Raw genomic sequence first — 19,797 nt, forward strand, 5'->3', positions numbered from 1 at the left:
CATCAAAATCGATTTTTTCGCTCTTGTAACACAGATAAATTGTCAACCGAAGTAGTTCAGGCTACTGTCATAGAGGAAGACTATGTAGTCTTGAACAAGAAAGGAGTTTTGCAGGAGTTCAAACCAAAATGAAGGAGTTTGAAGGACCCTTCAAAAAAATTTCCTCAATGAAGGAGTTTTGAAGGAGCGTAGGAACCCTGGGCATCATTTCGTTTTTTCGGAGGCCAAGACCCTTTGCAGGCCTACAAATGCAAGGGAATTAGATTTTCTGGAAGCCTTACATGTTAACAAAAATTTAAATAATCTTTGGATTGAGTCTTTTGAGGTTCTGCATCTCTCTCCAATCTTCATCGATGGGTTCAAATTTACATATCAGGGTTCATATACTCAATTTGGATAAAAAAAAATTCCCAGTGGCGGATCCAGCCGATTGTTTTGGGAGGGGCCATCCGAAATTTTTGAACAAACTCCCCAGGGTCGAATTTAACTCCATGCCGCCTCTAGGCAAATTTGAAATCTGCTGCCCCCCCCCTAAATGAAGCAAAATATCCTTGACTCCTAATAAAACCTAAAAAAAAAGTTTCCCAAATTCAAACTTATGAAGAAATGATGGCGTTTCACATTCCGAGGCGCCCCGATGAAATGCATACTTACTCTTTCTTCGGCGATTGAGGCCTCTGTTCTATTCTATTCAAGAGTCACAACTGACTTCAACTGTATTTATGTCGAGGACTGCATACTATGTGCCTTGCCTCTATTATTTTATATACCGATAGATGGCAGCACCATCACCGGATCGAACAGTTAGTGAGAATTTTGAACTAGCCCAGGAGCTAATAGCTACCTAGTACTAGCACCCCCAGAGGTATCGTTTCACTTGGAGGACATTGAGACCACGAGCATATTTAACGTCGCCCAGTCCCCATTAATGACGACGGTGGGTCTTCGACCAAGGCCTCTGTTGCATAAACTTTTAAACGCTTTTGTTTCTTCTTCTTCTTCTGGCGCTTAGGCGCGGTGATGTGATGAGGTGTGGACACAGAGTCCCTACTCTCCACTACGCATGATTGCTTTTGTTTCATGCAGGACAGAAACAGAATTCCAGTGCGGAGGTAGAGAGGTTTTTGCAGGGGGCTCTTCCTCTCCAATATGAAGCATTGGCGCTAACTTGATTTTTTTAATTTGCTTTGTTTGAACAATGATTGCAGTTTCTTTTTAGCCTATGGTAAAATTTGATTTCATGCGTTCAGTGCGGACACTGTTGAAAAAAAAAAAAAACACAACCCTGGTTCCATAACTGTTAGAGAGGAGAAGCCAATTGCAAAAATCTCCTTTCTCTCTTTTTCCCGCAACACCTAATATAATATAATTGCGTATCTTGCGTTCTCTGTAGAAAGCCATCAAGTTCGAATTCAAGAGTTCCAAAGGTACGATTTTAATCCGTCTTCTTTCATAGGAGTATAAAATTTATTTTCCTCTTTTGCAAAAGTGACTTGACTCATGATTTCCGTCCCTTCCGTGTCTCGTTTACTTTCAAATTAAATATCAGAACAAGTGACGCCATTTTTATTTCAGTCGGACCCCGATTCAACGAATTCATCGGGACCAAAACTTTTTTACGCAAAATCGGTGTTATTCGTAACATCGGAGTGCGAAATTTTGTTTCGAAATTGCATATATTTTATTTAAAAGCCCCAATGAGCAAGTACACAAAAATATCCATAATTAGAATGTGTACACGTTTTACTTAGGATTCCAGGGGCGGACTGGCCACGTGTGAGATGTGGAAAATTCCACATGGGCCGTCCTTAACTCGGGCCGTTTTCTATACATTCAATGTGTGTATGTACCGTTTTCCACAATTTTATTTCAAAAAAAAAAAAGTTCTTAGCTAGGTCGACCGTTCTTGTGTCGAGGACTGAAGCGAGAACTGGAGGGGGGGGGGGAGAGGAGGACAGCAGCTCCTTTTCCAACGGTCACTCTCAGGAGGTTACTCTGTTCTTGCCTAACTATTACCGTATCTTGTTACGTAGGGAAAACGAAACAATGTCTTTGCTGGGTGGTCTTCGTCCCAAGCGAAGCCTTCAGGGTTCATGGGTATCTCTCGTATGTGTCCGTGATTGATGTTTTCCTAAAGACCCTGGATGTTTCCTGGAATTCTGGTGAGGAGTTGTATTGGGGATGGGGATTTTTTTTTTGTGGCCATCTGAGACGATCTGAGACTGTCTGGGAAAAGATTACATTGAACCTTTTTCTAATGAAATAAAAGGAAGGCGCCATTCTAAGAATAGAATGTATAGGAGCAAAGCGTCTGCTAAAAAGCTCTTTTTTTCCTTTTCATCCTTCGTTTTTTTGTTGTTTCCCAGCACTTTGCAATAGATAGATCCATGACTTTCTCAACCAATTAGATATAATTTTGAGATCTCCTCAATTTCGTCTCCGAGGAAAAAACGAGTCATTTGTTGTACACCGTGTTGACTGCTCAATGGGATTGCAAATTGCATGTGTTTTAAATCCAACGGTGACAAGAATCTTTTTTAGTTAAGTTAAATATTTTTAAACATGTGTTTTTTATTTATTTATTTTTTGTCATCAGCACTTTAAATAATAAGAACTTGAACTATCGGTTATAATTCCAACAAATTGACGGTGTTACACAAAAATGGGTCAACCCACCAAGCAGTACTTTTGAGTAAATTGAGTTTTAAGCTGAACTTCATAGAAGGCATATTAATTCAGAATTTGGCTTAAATCGTCTTTGTATCCCCGTAGTGTATCAGTTTATCTGCCAACCTATGTGAATAACTCACTATTTTTTTGAAAATTTTTTTTGGATAACTCATTTTTGTATAACACCGTCCAATTCATCTATTTTCGTTTAGCAAAAATAAAATTTACAAAAGTACAAACAGTATAAATATTTAAAACAGTGATTTCCAACATTTTTTTATCCGTCGCCCCCCTTACCTTTTTCCTTGAAAAAAGCAAATTTTAGAGCAACGTAAAATCAGTATTAGGTATTTTTTGCATACAGTGAAACCTGTGTAAGTTGACCACTCGCGGTGCAGTACTTTGGTGGTCAACTTAGACCAGTGGTCAACTTATAAAGGGCAGTAATGATTTTTTGAAATATTTTTTGTCATTTCTCGCATTGTGTATTCATTTTTCGAGGAACTCGCCCTTATTACTCTTTCTATTCAACTAACTTTCATTGTTTAACATTACTGAAAGTGAAACCATAATTAAAAATACTATTCAAATAGTCTTGTTTTTTCCTTGTTTTAAACTATATTAGACACCGTAGTTTTAGAAATTCCACATGTGACAGCTAATTTTCTCTGGCTTTCTCCTTTTTCAATTCATTTTAATATTTCATACTTTTTATTAATTTCAAGTTCAACTAACTTTCTTTTTGAAGCCTTTTTATGTAACACTTATGGGTACGTCCACCGTTACTCTTGTGACCATCAGAGAAAATTTGTGTGGTTATTTCCAATTATTATGTCACATTATACATTTAGGTTAAAATTCAGGATTATTTCAGAAAGTCATGTGTGTTTTGCTTAAAAAAACATATTTGAATTATAATTTAAGAAATTTTGCTTCCCTTGGGAGAAGATTAAACATTTGTTACTCTTGTGACCAATGGAAAAGGCAAATTTCAAATTTTAAGTTTGAGCTACAAGTCCTGTGAATTGTACAGGAATAATAGATTGAAATTCAGAGATTTACCAAAGGTATTATTGCTCTTGAAAAGGATAGTAGCAAAAAAGTTATCTGATTACAAGTTAACATATTGCACTTGCTTTTGTAAAAAACAGAGTGTTACTCTTGTGACGTTACTCTTGTGACAATTTGTCCAAAATAGTATTTCTGGACAAATGTAACATTTGATACACTTTTAAGACACTAAATTGATACTTTGATACATTTATTTTCATATAATAGAACTTTTAAACATTTATTACATTTTAAGGCATGGAAAATTTAATAAATAATAAAACAATTATATTCTATAAAATCCTCGAGAGTTGATTAAGGTGGGAGCATCAGCGTTAGCTATAATTTGTTTTTTTTTGAACCAAATACTGTGCTCATCAGGCTCAAACTTGAAAACTCCTTTTATTTTTGTTGGGACCAAACACTTAACCTGGTATTCTTCATTCATAACAGCAGTTATCATGCCATAAAAACATGCACCATCATATGTTAAAGATACCCATTGACCACATTGCAGCTTCTCATTCTTTGCTTCTGAACTAAGTAAAACCTGACTGTCATCATCAGTATTGTCACTTTTTTCATCAATGTTTTCGGTATTAAATCTATATTTTATGAATGAGTGATGTTGCGGATAGGGCTTGTAGTGGATTGCATCGCGCCTTGCTTCAACAAAATGTATTTTTTGCGTGCCTTTCACACTCTTTACTTTTTCCCATTGAGGTGACACACGTTCTTTGGCTGTTTCGATTTCTTCGTTTGAAATGTGGATAACATTGACTTTTGTTTTTCCATCAACGATTTTTGTGAAGTCTGCAGCATTTCTTACAATTCCTTTTTTAGCACGTACTTCACCCCAAACGTATCTTTTAACAACAGCACCAATTCCATCAACAGCTCCTTTTCCATGCGCTGTTGAAAAGAATGTCCAACTAAGTTTGTTCAAATTGTAATCTGATTTAATCAAAGACATGTTAGAAAAATTGTATTTTTGTTTGAATTGTGCTGCACAACCATCAGAAAAAATGCTTACATTTTTTACAGATGCGTTTCCTTTAAGGTGGTTTTCTAAAATTTTGCGAAGAAATGCATTTACAGAAAATCTATCATGTGTTATGTTATCAGAAACAATAGCATACGATTTCACTTGGCCACTTTCACACCATATGACTGCTGTAAAAACAGTAACTTGCGGATTTGACCAGTGTGCAGACTGGATCTCATCTTGATAAAGGCAGGTATAATTTTCTGCAAAATCTACTTGCAACACAATACTTTCAGTATTTGTGTTGCTCTTTGCATACTGAAAATATGCCTGAGTTGAGGATTGAGTGAATAAATGAAGCAGAAAAGGGTGCAATTGCTTCCTCAAATCATGTAAAGCATTAATGATGGTTTCAGTTACTTTTATCTTCTCAAAACGTCCAGCAATGCTTTTCCACTGAAAATAACTAATACGCTGTTCTTCATTTTGGATATCTACTTCTTCAAAAAGTATTTTAATATTATCTTCGCAAATCACACATTCAGAGTTCATACACTCAAATGAAGATGTATCACAACAAATAAAATCTATTAAATCCTTAGGTGATCCTACATTAAAGGTGGGTAATACCTCTGCTATTGCTTTGTAAATTTCTTCGAAATTTTCATGGTATCGACAAATACAGATGTTCTGGGGAATGCCTCTATATGGTTTTACAAAACTAGGTCTCATTGCTGCAAATGATGATTTCCCAATCTTAATGTCAGGAAATGTGTCTTTAAATATTTGGAAAGCTTCCCTTATTGTGAATAATAAATACCGCCTAGGATTTATGGCATTGTTTTGATTCTTCTTACGCTGTACTAATGCAGCTTTAGCTGAAGGATCAACTCTACTTATATCATCTCGAAGATAAAAATCGGTTACTAATTTATGCGCTGTGCTAGTTAAACAAACATTAGCTTTAGGAACTGGGGTGGTTTTTAGAATTACACCAGATTTTTGAGCTAAATTTGTAATGACAGAAAGCTTCTTAGTAGGCGATCTTGGAAGTTTTCTTTCTATGCGCTTCATCATTCTCCCTAAAGCTTGCGGAGTTAAAGATTTCTTTGTTTCATTACCATGTCTGACTTTTGCTAATTCTCTACTTTTTCGTTTCCTAAGCTTCGCCTTTTCTCTTGCCAAAGCCTTTTCAGATTCTGATATCAATCCTTTCACTTTATCATAATATGTTTTGTTTTGCTTCTTTCTCATCTTCAAATATTCTTTTTCATTTTTGTGCCTTTGCCTCCATGATTTCTGACGCTCTGCAGCATTTTTTCTCTTATTTTGAGCTATTTCTCCCATTGCAAACAGACTTCTTGTTGAAACCAAAATGAAATTTTAAGTAATGGTAACACTAAGAAGAAAGCAAACACCATGTGCATATTAAACTAAAAATGAATAAGTTGAGCTGTTTCACTAAACCTGATATTTCATACATTCCAAATAAAACACAATTAGAAAGTATATGAAAATATATACTAATAGCATAATTAAAAGTATAATGTGTTTGAAGAATTGATCCACTGATGAAGTATAATTAAGAATTAATCACCTTGATTAAGTGTCTAATTAAATACTTCAGAATTATTCTGATCAGAAAGATAACTACTCAACTTGAAGGATTGTTGTTTATTTTTATTTTGATCTTATTTATTTGATTTCATTTTTGTATTACTTAGAAGTCAACCTACTGAGAACAAAATGTTACTCTTGTGACAGTAAAATGTTACTCTTGTGACATCACCCCAGAGCTTAATCTATGGATTAAAAAAATGAAATATTTAGTGTAAAATGTGTCTGATATTAACAAATCAGAAAATATGAAGTTTGAAGTGAAAATTTTAAAAAGTTTTTTCAAAATTAAAGCTTTGATATGTTTTTGTTACTCTTGTGACATGCATGTATTGACTACTAATTAAGCACTTGAAATTAGCTATTAATTAATAATAAAAATGTTTTAACTACATACATATGATAAATAAGATTATACTCTATTAAATTAAATGCAAAGTATCTATTTTTTTTTGAAAAAAGGGAGATCCTTAGTCAGTTTTACAAAATCAACATTTTAAGCCTTAGTGGAAATAAAATTGAGTGATCTTAATTCCCATTAAATTTTCATTGTATATTTATCTATGTGGAAATTTAAGTTACATTTTCAGTAACATCAATTTCTGAGGATTAAAATGGTGTATAACACTTGAGGTTTCATGAAAAAAAAAATTTGTGAAAAAAGGTTCAATTGCTGTGGACGTACCCAGGACATTTAATGAAAAAAAAAAAAAAAAAAATGGGGGTAAGGGGAGTGATCAAAAACAAACTTCACTAAAAGCCGATATGAGCAGATGGGGCGGGGTGCTTCTCTTTTCTCCTCTCTCCTTTTTCCTCTCTGTCCATTAAGTTCCATGATTTGTCGAGCAAGCAATTTTTATTTTGTTTGATCTTGATTTGCAAAAGAATGTATAACTTTTAAAAGACTTTGTTTGCCTCTTTTTTTTTTCTTCATATTTTTGTAGTCTCAATTACCATATATAAAGCCTCAAAATACAGATTTTTTTTTCAAAAATTTCTCGGGGGAAAAACCTCCGAACCCCCTGAAATTATGGATGTTCTACATCCGACTTGAAGGGACACTCTCCTGTTATCCTTACCACTACAAAGTGAATAAAAAAATAATAAGAAATTAAAATAACAGTTCAAACAGTGGAATCATTAAAAATCGAGACAAAAAGTCATTTTAACATTTTTATGCGTTTGGTGTGTCTATATATACTATATGTGTGTGTGTGTGTTAAGGCAATGTGCTAATCCGGGCCCCTCCCGAAAAAAATTTCTGGATACGGCCTTGAAAGAAACACCGTCGCTCTTATATATAGATATCAGTTTCAAATGGAAAAATAAGCATTCATTTATTATGATTTCCTACTCAACATTTTCAATTATTTGTAAAGTTTACAGTTGTAAAGAACAACTGCTTAAACTGCAGGGTGATTCTCTAGGTAACGCACGGGACAATTGCAAGTAATTTTGTGAGTTATCCAAGTAACTATTAATTAAATATGGGATTAACTGCTATGCTTTTATAGTATATCAAAGCATATATTATTCCCCATCAGCAATTATTTTTAAAGGCTTTGGTTAGCTGGAAGAAATGAAAACTTAAGGTAACGCACGGGACATCACACGGCATTGAGCAAAATAAAAATTAACTTTAGAGGGTTTTTTCTGTGAAGTATATGTTAATATTTTATTTTTTTTAACTTTAAAGTCTTACAAGGGACTATTAAATACCTATTAAATTAATTAGTTGTATCAAACAACCTCTTATCTTATAACAAAGAAGGATGTTTTACTATAGTGTAGAGTAACGCACGGGACATAACGCACAGGACAAGAAATTATAAAAGCTAATTTGCAGTTAATAAACAATAAATTTATTTAAATCATCATTGTTTTATATTGATATAAAAATCCCAAATATGTTTATTAATTGTTTTGTAATAAAGCAGCACATGAACTAAACTTGTTTAGTTGTTTTGGAATGCAAGTAATGTTCTCAGTTTGTTGAAACTTGCTGTGTTCCTAGTTTGTTTTGTTTCCAATTTTTTTTAACCATACTTTTATAAGTCCTTTATTTGTTACATTTGTTGAGTGAAAGTGAGTGGTCAGACAAAATTCAATGATGGATGGAAATGCACAAAGAAAAGTTAAAATGACTAATGCTGAGAAGATGAAGAAGTAGAGAAAAAAATACATGGACAGCATAAGAGAGAAAAATAAGAATAGGATGCATATAGTTAGAGCAGTATAAAAAGAAAAACTTAAAGAAGATAAAGAATTGCAAGAGGAGTCTCGTAGAAAAAAACGAGAACGCAAACGTAAATACAGAGAAAGAAAAAGAACGAATCAAAACTGAACACTTCTGCAAGTTTCTCTAAAGAGTTAGGATCATACAATACACCACAAACATTTGGTAAGGCAGTTAAAAAAGTTGTTTCATCCTTGCCAAAATCACCAAGAAAAAAACAGGCAGTTGTTGCAAAATTAGCCAAGCAGGTTGGACTTAATATTGATATTCCAAATGAGATGATGGAGTCAAAAAAGGGTAAAACAGCTATACAAACAGCTGTGGAGGAGTTCTTTCAACGACCTGAAATTGTTTATACATGCCCGGGTATAAAGGATGAAATGACCATATGGAAAGAACAGGAAAAAAATTAACTGAGAAAGTATTACTTAACCATGTTCATGAAAGAAGTATTTTGTTTGTTTAAGGAGTTGAATCCTGAAGTGACAGTTGGATTTTCTACTTTTTGTAAATTGCGACCAAAAAATGTTTTGCTTTTACATGAGACACCAGCAGATCAATGTAAGTGTATGAAAATTTTTTCTTAAAACTGTCAGTATTGAAAATTGAATACAGTCCTGATTTTTGGAAAGCTAATCTGTGTGATGATGTTGTAAATTCTAACTCGTGGAATGGAATGTGTGAGGTATGCGAACATGGCCAAAAGATTACATTTCCAGACATTGAGTTGGCCAAAGAAGTTACATGGAAAGAGTGGGAGAAAGCAGAAAACAAAAGATTGATATGTTCAATCAAAAGTGGATCTACCAGAGAAACTCCACATGTGAGAATAATACAACTGGACTTTGCAATGAATTACAACTGCGAGTATCAGAACGAGATTCAAAGTGCACTTTGGTCTCATGGCAGCATAACTTTATTTACAGGTGCTTCAATACATTGTGGTGAATGTAAGACATACCTCATATGCTCAGATACAAAAGAAAAGGAGAAGAACACGGTCAAGACATTTATAGAACATCTGTATGAACACGAATTGAAACCAAATTCACCTGACATGTTTAATGTTGAAGAAGTTATTTGGACTGATGGACCGTCCTCAGAGTTTAAAAACCGATTCATGGCCAAATTATTGACACAATTAAGTGAAAAGTATAGGAAGGCTTTTGTTTGGAAATACACAGCCACATCACATGGCAAAGGTATTGTTGATGGAATTGGTGGGCGATCAAAGTCTCTAGTGAGAACTGCAGTGATGAGCAAGGGCCAATCTGCAGTCATAGTTCAGAATGCCAAAGATTTTGCATGTGTTGTGAGGGAATTAATGCCAAGCACCACTGTCATTTTAATTGAGGATAAAGAAATTCCAAGGAATGACAAGGTGTGGGAAAAAACTGACCCTATTCCTGGCATTAAAAGATGCCATGTTATCAAATCAGTGCCAAATCAACCCCTACGCTTATACCATAATGCTTGTTGCAAAGAAGTCAAATTCATAGAAAATGAATTTCAAAATCCTATCTCTATGATATCACTGTAGGGAATTGGGTGTTAGTGACTTACGACTCCAATCTTTTCCCAGGAGAAATTATTGCCATAAAAAAATGATGAATTTGAAGTAAATGTTATGGTCAAGGCTGGTCCTAACACATGGAAATGCCAAAAAAAGAGGATAGGTTGTGGTATCTACGTGACAATGTAGTCAAAGTAATTAATCCACCAGTAGTTGCTGGAAATAGAGGACAATTCACATTTAGCGAACCATAAGTCGAAGGTAACGCACAGGACAAGTAATGCACGGGACAAAAACTTTTTAGCTCTTGACATGTTTGATTTAATTTATCTATTTCCTAAAACATTATAGTTTTGAAGCATTACATAAATATGTTTTGTACCAAGATGCATTTTGTTTATTTCCTTGCTATTATAAAGTTTTTACACAAACAAAATACTCTTAAAAGTAACGCACGGGACATTTTAGTTAGAGGTAGTTTTTTAACATTATTTCTAATGATACTTTGCTTTTAAATGTTATTTGTTTTTTTGTTTAAGTAGTACATACCATGATCTTACAAATTTGGATAAAAGTCTTGTCCAAATGTGGTAAGGAATTTAAATAATAAACATTCAAATTTGCTCCTAAGTCTGCATTATTTAAAAGTTAAAAGACTTATATTATTATCTAAATCATAGATGATATAAAATTCCCTGTAAAAATTATAAAATATTGTTTTTATATGCTTTGGAATGTCTATTTTTTAAAAAAGTGTGTAAAAAATTTTATTTCATTAAATTAAAAAGTGTCATCAGAGGCTCATTTTTTTGAGAACCGCCCTGCAACGTTTTGTTCCTGTGCAAACACCGATTATGATGCCGAAAAGAAAAAAATGTTCAGCATTTTAAGCAGATATGTCTTTTTTTGTCATATAAAGTTACTAGATTTTTGAATATAAGTGATCACTACATTTGGTACACAATTGGAGAACTCCAGGTTCTGAAAGATACTACCTGGACAATCGGGATAGGATAGAGAATTTTATTCCCACTAATTTAAAGACCTTGGAGGCAGCGAGCAAAGGGATGTTTTCGGCAAAATAATTTTAATGTTTAGAATAATGCTATGATTTAAAAAAAATAACTCATGCAAAATAATTTTTAAACTGTTGATAACGAACATTTAACTATTAATGAAACAAAATGACGCTTCAAATGTGACCTGTGCTTTGCTTTCATTCAGCCGTTGCATCACCAGTATGAATAATTATGGCAGAATTGGGGGGAGGGGGGGGGGTCATGTAAATAAATGATTTAAATCAATTCCCATGTTTTGAAATCTTTTATCTTTTTTAATACTTTGGTATTAAAATGTTTGATTTGCGAAGAATTCATTTTCTTGAGTTGTTGAAAAATGTGTTTGAATTAATGAAGTTTCTTTTGTTTTTAGATTGAGGATACTCTCAAAAAGAGAAAAAAGGAAATCGAGTACTTCCACGAAAGTGAAAGATCAAATTAAAGTCGAGATGAACTCGGTGAGTGAGACTATTTGTGTTTCGCTATTTCTCTCCGAAAATGAAACTAAGTTTAAGGTAACCCAATGTTTTGCAATAGAAGAATAATGGGATGAATTTCAAAATGAACCTTTGTTTCCTCTGCCTGTAAAAACTCGAACACAAACTCTTCGGTATTTCTTTCCCACTTCACGTTTCAAATTTGTATTTGATGCGTTCCCCGAAGCAGAATACTTTGAGGGTCGGTGAGGTAAAATCTTTCGACCGAAACGTTTTTCCGAGATGAATTCATGCCTCATAAACAGGTGGTTCCCGCCCCACCGATCTTCATGGCCCAGTGTTTCGTCCAATGTCACGAATTGGTTTCTGAAAAGCACGCATTTCATAAAACAAGCATTGAGCAACAATAACAACTATCGTTGGTCCGTTGATCCCCCTGTATTGTAAAAACGGAATGTAACTATGCATTTTTCATGTTTTTTTTTTTGTCCCAAGAGGATTGCCCAAAGTCATGAGGGTCGGGTGTAAATAAAGTCCATTCCTGGGTTTGAGAGCCATTTGTGGGAACGAGAAACCCGTACATAATTTACATACTCGTACATAATTTGCATTTATAACATTGCACATTTAAATGCATAAGTAAAGGAAATAGAATGTTTATTTTGTAATGATTGAAATAATTTTTGGAACTGATTTAGTAATTTCGACCTCACTTTCCTTATACAGTTGGCTCTCTGTTGATGTGTCCCGAGGTACAATAGGATGTTGTACTTTGGGACAGCTTGGAACTCTTACTTTAAATAGCTGGCATTATTTTATTTTCAAACTGACTTAATTTTTAAAAAATATATTGTAAAGAAATATGTTGGGGTATTTTAATCTGACTTTTAGATTTTAAATTTGATCAAAAAAATTGGCATTAAAAATTAAAATATGATAAGTGTCCCAAGGTGCAACAGTCTCCCCTATATATGTATTAAATAATGAATATTTAAGAAATATTAGGGTTCTTAGTTTAAAATAGCCCCCCCCCTACTCCTGTTTTCTCTTTAAAACTTATTGTGGGGGGACACATAGACTTCCACGTTAACTGATCAATTATTTATTAGATGCTTATCTACAAATGGTTCTTTAACGATGATGATGATGATATATTTACACGTGAAAATGAATGTCCTATAACTACTGGATACCACGGCATCCGGTCCCAATCTGGCACATGGTACCACGGTACCTTCCAGCACTGGTACTTGAAGCGGTACTCGACCTCAGCCAAGTCTTTCACAGGGCGCGAACCATACAGGTCCCCTCTCTTAACCGCAGTCAATCACGCTATATCCTTTCCCGCGCGATATGGTAATACTCTCGCTGCCACTTAGACGCTGGCAGCGCCACTGCACGATCTCTTGTCATGTAGATGGGTTGGGGCTTGTCAGCTAGTTCCCACAGATCGGCCATCCGACATCCATGTCGCCCCGACATGGGTAAAGCTCCAGTTTCATGTAGCTAAAATAACAGAAAAAAAAATCGACAGCAAAAAAAACAGAACAGAAAAATTATGTACAATTGGGTATGAGTGCTTCCTGGTTCTCCTAAACCGTCACCCATGGTTTCATGTGATCAGCCGCAGTTGATGTCACTTTTGGACCTTCATGAATTCCAATTTTTTCAACATCATACCGGTCATTCATCTTGACTTTTGTAATCTTATATGGTCCAAAAAATTTTGATCGCAGTTTCAGTCCAGGACCTCCTTGGGTTCTTTTGATGGCTACTAGTCCAATTTCATACTTCTTAGCTTTTTTTCTTCTTCGGTTGAATTGGCGCATATTTTCGGCTTGGATTTTCAAAATATTTGCCTTTGCATCAGCGCGTAAGCATTCTCTCTTATCCATAAAGAATTTCATATTCTCTTCTTCAAGGATCTCCTTGATTTTCAGGTCTTCCTTATGTCTCATTTAAACTCCAGTCATCAGTTCAAACGGAGTATGTTTTGTTGCACGGCTGATGGTACTATTTATTAATCTTTGGACTTCCGATACATGTTTGTACCATTTTGTGGGTTCATCCTTTGAAATCTTTGCCAAGACAGGAACAATTATTTCAAAGATTCTCTCAATTTGACCATTCCCTCTTGGGATACCAGTAGTTATGAATGCATGATCTACGTTTTCTGACTTACAATATTCTTTGAATTCTTGTGACGTGAATGCTGGTCCTTTATCACTTACGATTCGCAGTGGACATCCAAAAGTTATTTGTTGAACTTTTAACTTATCTATGGCGTTTTTCGCGGATGTTGACTTAACCGGATAGAACCAGGCAAATTTGGTAAAAGCATCTATCACCGCAAATATATGAACATAATTTTTTGCTGTTGATGGTAGCGGTCCAATAAAATCCACGTGATATGTACTGAATGGAATGTCTTCTTTTGGAATAGGGTTAAGCAGTCCTTCTGCTTTTCCTTTTTTTCTATTCATTAAAATGCAATCTACGCAATTTGCGATAACATGTTCAATTTGTTTTCTCACTTTTGGTATAAAAAATTCTTGTTTTACTAAATCTTCTGTTTTAGATACTCCAAAATGTCCTTTCTTGTGCGCTTCTTTAATTATCTCAAACTGCATTGATTCTGGAATAACAATTAAATTTCTTCCTTCTACGTGTTTGTATAAGATTCCTTGTATAATGGTATGGGTATCATCAGCTCCTTCTTCTATAAGTTTCTTTATGGTTTTTATCTGTTCGTCTGTATCTTGAGCTGCTTTTAATTTCAACGTCATTTCTGTTTGTGATCTAGTGACTACTAGTATGGAGTGACGACTTAGGGCGTCCACATGTTTCATTTGTTTTCCTGACCTGTGGATCAACTCATAGTCAAATTCTTCTAACATCAGAACCCATCTAGCAATTTTTGGAATTATATCTTTTTTGCTCATGGTTTTTTTAAAAGCGTCACAATCAGTTATGATCTTGAATTTCGATCCAAGTAGATAAACTCTGAACTTTTTCAGGGCTTCGACTACAGCAAGTACTTTTAATTCGTATGAGCCATACTTCTCCTGTTGAGCATTTGTCTTCTTGCTCATGTAGTATATTGGGTGCAATACTCCTTCGTGATCCTGTTGCAGTAACACCGCTCCAAAGCCATGACAACTGGCATCGGTGGGTACTTCCAAAGGTGCACCTTGTCTAAAAATGTGCAGGACCGATTCGCCTGTTAAGCAGTTCTGTAAGGAAATAAATGCTTTCTCCTCTTCTTCTTTGAACTGAAATTTTGTATTGTCTCTCAGCAGGTCACTTAATGGTTTGGCTATTGCTGAGTATCGTGGGATAAATTTTCGAAAATATGACGACAGTCCTAGAAATCTCTGCACTTGTTTTACCGTCTTGGGTTGCGGGTAGTTTTTGATGGCGGCTGTTTTCGCTGGAGAAGGTTTGATGGTTCCATCTTCGATGACGTAGCCTAAATACTCGATTTTGCGCTTCAAAAATTGGCACTTCTTGAAATTAATCTCCAACCCAAAGTCGGCTGCTACTTTCATGACTCGTTTCAGCTTCTCTAATCCTTCTTCCTCATTCTGGGAGGGAACAATGATGTCATCTAAGTATATTAAGACAGTTTTATCTTTAATCAAATCTCTAGACACTGTGTTTATGTATCGCATAAATGCGGAAGGAGAGTTACATATGCCAAATGGAACTACCTGGAATTCGTACGTGTTATTTCTGGTTCTAAAAGCAGTAAATTTAGTAGAATCTGCATGCATTTTTACATGGAAGTATCCATTTTTCAGATCAAGGGAAGAAAAAACTTTCGCTTGACCCAGTTCATCCAGTATTTCCTCTATATTTGGCATGGGGAATACATCTCGAACTATTTTTCGATTTAGAGCTCTGTAATCTAAACAAAGTCGATGCCAGCCATCTTTCTTTTTGCACAATACCAATGGTGCAGAATAATCCGAATAACTTTCTCTGATCCAGCCTTTTTCGAGCCATTCCTCAACTATGTTGTCAACAATTGCTTGTTCACTAAAGCCTAACCTTCTATTTTTAACGCATACAGGAATCTCGTCTTTTAAAATTAACTTCATTGTTAAATCGGTTGACCTTGTCTTACACGGTTTGTAACTCGACACTAAATTCATTAAATTTTCTTTTTGTCTCAAATTCAAAAAATGTCCGCTGTCTATTTAACTTAACATTTCCGATCCAATATGAAGTGGCATTTCATTGAGTAAGACACTTATTTCTAGTTCTTGTGTCCCAGCGGTAGCGCCAGGGGCATCTTCACCCACCCAATTTTCAATTTTTCTAATGGTTTCATTTTTCTTTTTGCACGACCCCTCTTGAACAGTCTTTTGTTCGTTTAACAAGGAATCACTCATATCACAATTAATTATGCTAGTACAATTCAAAGATAAACCATCAAATGTTGATCTTACCTGTTTCAACACATCTAACCCAATTAAACAATTGTAATTAAACTTCTTCAAAACATATACATTAGTATTTACAATGCAACTATCAATTTCTACAGAACCCGAAAAATAACCTTCAGGTACCGTTGTCTGTCCTGAAAGACCAGTCAAAACTGCATCAGTTTGGGATAATTTGGGCGATCCCAATCTTTTGTACATATCAAAACTTATTATAGTACAATCAGATCCAGTATCAATACAAGCATTTATATTTTTATTTAAAATAACTACATTTTTCATTATTTTGGGTTTACTCATTGACTGAATTTGGACAGAATTGGTGATATTTTTCTCAGTTTTTGAACATTCATACGACTTATGTCCAAATAGTTTGCAAATTTTACATTTCGGTTCTTTGTGTGGACACTCTGAGATGTGGTGTTTTTCGAAACAATTGCCACAAAACATTTTACTTTTATTTTCTTCTAACCTAGTATTTTTAACTTTAGAATGCGAAACTCTACTGGAATAATTATAATTTTGTTTGTCGGATTCATTGAATTTTGTTTTTGATCCGGCTGCGGGGCGTTTAAAATATGCACGGGCAGCGTCATATTCATCCAAATTAGTAATTAGTTCTTCGACTGTTTTGATTTTGTGTAATTTATCTAGCAAGTGTTCTCGAATTTCTGGGGGGACTTTTCTCTTAACTTGTTCGCAAACAATTAGATCTTTTAATTCCTCAGTGTTTCTTATATCTAAGCAGTCTATCCAATTTTCAAAATAGTGGTTGACTTCAAACGCAAAGCCTCGCCACGAGACGGAATTTTCTTTCTTTTTTGTGTAAAATTTGTGTCGAAATTGTTCACTTGTTAGTTTAAATCGTTGCAATAAAATTTTCTTAACATGCTCGAAATCATTTGCAAGATCAAGTGGTTCACGAGCAATAATTCCTGCGATTTCCAGGGAACCAATCCCAATAATTCAGAAACAAAACAATCTTTCGGAACTTTTAACCGAGTCAGTTGCCTCTCAAAAAGCGTCAAATAAATGCCAATGTCACCCGACATATCAAAATTTGGCAGTATTTTTCTAACATTGAAGCTTTTTGCTTGTGTTTGATTTCCTAATGAATTATGGCTATTTTCATTTTTCGCCTGCATAAGCTTTAGTTCCTTTTCTTCCTCCCTCTCTGACACAATTTCAATTAACATATTTTGAGTTACCTCAACATTAAAATTGTCAGATTCTATAATTAATTTTATCCGGTTAGCAATTTTTGGATTTGTTGGAATTTCCAAATCCAACTCATCTGCAAGACGTATTAAGTCATTTTTTCTGGCTTTAGAAAGAAAATTTGTATCCATTTTTATATTTTCTTTATCAAAACTAACAATATCGGATCCTTTTCGTTTTTGCTGATTTGCGTAAGAGACTCTCTTTTTCCGCGTCATTGATAAGAAAAGAAAAAGGAATAAATTTGACTCACCGCTGACCTTGCATTTTCTTCAGCTGCGGTCGCCCTTTTCTTTCTTTTTTTTTTCAAATGGTTAGTCACAACTGTTTCTTTTGCAGTTCACTATTTCGCTAAATAAAAAATCAGTGAGTTCTTGATTAAGAGTCTATTTTTCTAATTTGCTTTCGGGATACTATTTTTCTTGTTCTTCTTCGAATGCAGTAACAGTCCGAAGTTATTTGAAGCATAACAGTTCTAGTCTTCTTAAAAATAAAAGTCCAGGTGAACAGTTTTTGTTCACGAGTAGCTTACCATTCCATGTTTTTATTTCTGGAATTCTTGAAACACAATATTTTTTTCAAATGCTCGATTCTTCTAGGGTTACTATCGCGGCAGGCTCCCAAGTTGTGGGGGGACACATAGACCTCCACGTTAACTGATCAATTATTTATTAGATGCTTATCTACAAATGGTTCTTTAACGATGATGATGATGATATATTTACACGTGAAAATGAATGTCCTATAGCTACTGGATACCACGGCATCCGGTCCCAATCTGGCACATGGTACCACGGTACCTTCCAGCACTGGTACTTGAAGCGGTACTCGACCTCAGCCAAGTCTTTCACAGGGCGCGAACCATACAGGTCCCCTCTCTTAACCGCAGTCAATCACGCTATATCCTTTCCCGCGCGATATGGTAATACTCTCGCTGCCACTTAGATGCTGGCAGCGCCACTGCACGATCTCTTGTCATGTAGATGGGTTGGGGCTTGTCAGCTAGTTCCCACATTATTATAAACTAATTATTTTTTAGGGGAACAAAATCATCTTCTGTTGGTGTCTAAAAATGCTAATTTTGTTTTTCAAATCTAACAATTGCGACCAACATCAAAATCCGTATTGTTTGTAAATTCCTTCATAATATTCTATTAACCAATCTGTTTTCTTTTACCCAAAATAATTTTTTTTTTCCATTGCATACTTAGAGGTTGGAAAAAATATACATGACAACTCCCAAGAGTGATGTCCCCCTCCCCAAAAATAGACACAAATAATCTTAAAAAAGCTTGCCTTAAAAATTTCACTATTGCAATTTGCACTATCTAACCCCCTCCTCAAGTACATAACTATGTGTATAAATTTTAAAATTTTAGATTACTTCATTTTTCACTGAATTATTCGATTTTCCAAAGTTATTTCATTTTTCACAGCAAAAAAAAAAGGACGTTGTGGACAGGTTCCTGCTTCTGCCGAAATTTTAGATGATCTTTAAGGAGGTTTGGGGGATCAAGGACTCTGATCTGGTGTTTGTGAGGGGGGGGGGCTGCATCCTACCTTCTGGGCTTGCTACAGCAGTTCTGATACAATGAAGTTATGTATTATATCATTTAAAGCTGGGGGAAAAACCTAGCAATCTATCACTGATCAGACTCACGCAACTGCATCTCATCTAACGTTTGGCTGCCCCTGGATCCTCCGAATGAGTCGGCTCTATCTTTATCTTCCCCATTTCGAGAAAAGGTCCGAACCCCAGTAACAGACATCGAAAGATCTGATGGAGATCCACGCACCGATCTGATGATACGCAGCAAAAGGCAGGATGAGAAAAGGATGGGTCATAGACAAAATTCCCTTTCACTCTTCAAGACGGGCAAAAGTTCTTTATTTTCAGAATAGGGAAGTTTTCGATTTTTCAATTTTATTTTTATATGACAGAGTAACATGCATGAACATCATAGGTGAAAAAATTTTTGCGATACGATAAGTAGTTTTTTTTAAATTAATTTTTAAAGTTCAAGCCCTTGTGACGTCAAGTGGCATAGGAAGTGACGTCAAATGGCATAGGAAGTGACGTCATGCGTCTTCCGATAGGAGAGAAACGCTAGCGAACCGGTTCCCATGTCATGGGAGAAACCGAAGAGCGTGCTTTCGACTTTGATGACGAAACGTAAAAGGCTTATCTGCTCGCATTTAACTCCTCGCGTTTCTGGAACATTAAACCTCTCATCCTCTCTTAAATATTCGAATATCATCATTGATATTGCTTGAGGAAGATTATTTAGATTTTGCTTTAACGAATCCGGTCTCCATAGTGTGTTCGAAAGGATGATTGAATTTCTAAAAAATAAAAATGTCAGCGCTCAAAATGTCCCTATCGAAAACAAGGGATCTTCGGCGGAAGGCTGCCCATTCGCGCCCCGTGACGTAGGCTCATGACGTTTCAGAAGAGCGCACTTTTGCGCGTGGATTTTTAAAAATTCATTAAAAATCAACCACGGTGTTTTAAAATTCGGCGATGGTGAATTTTTTAGTTTTGAGGGTCAATTAACAATATCCAATAGC

At 35.1% G+C, this 19,797-nt stretch overlaps 1 protein-coding gene across 1 annotated transcript in view; it reads left to right on the forward strand.

The window, feature by feature from the left end:
- LOC129232409 (serine/threonine-protein phosphatase 6 regulatory ankyrin repeat subunit A-like) overlaps positions 1-19,797 on the forward strand; it is a 145,687-nt gene that overhangs the window by 56,057 nt on the left and 69,833 nt on the right. The window lies entirely within an intron of this gene.

The sequence above is a fragment of the Uloborus diversus genome, unplaced genomic scaffold, assembly GCF_026930045.1.
Source record: "Uloborus diversus isolate 005 unplaced genomic scaffold, Udiv.v.3.1 scaffold_12, whole genome shotgun sequence".
Classification (NCBI taxonomy): domain Eukaryota; kingdom Metazoa; phylum Arthropoda; class Arachnida; order Araneae; family Uloboridae; genus Uloborus; species Uloborus diversus.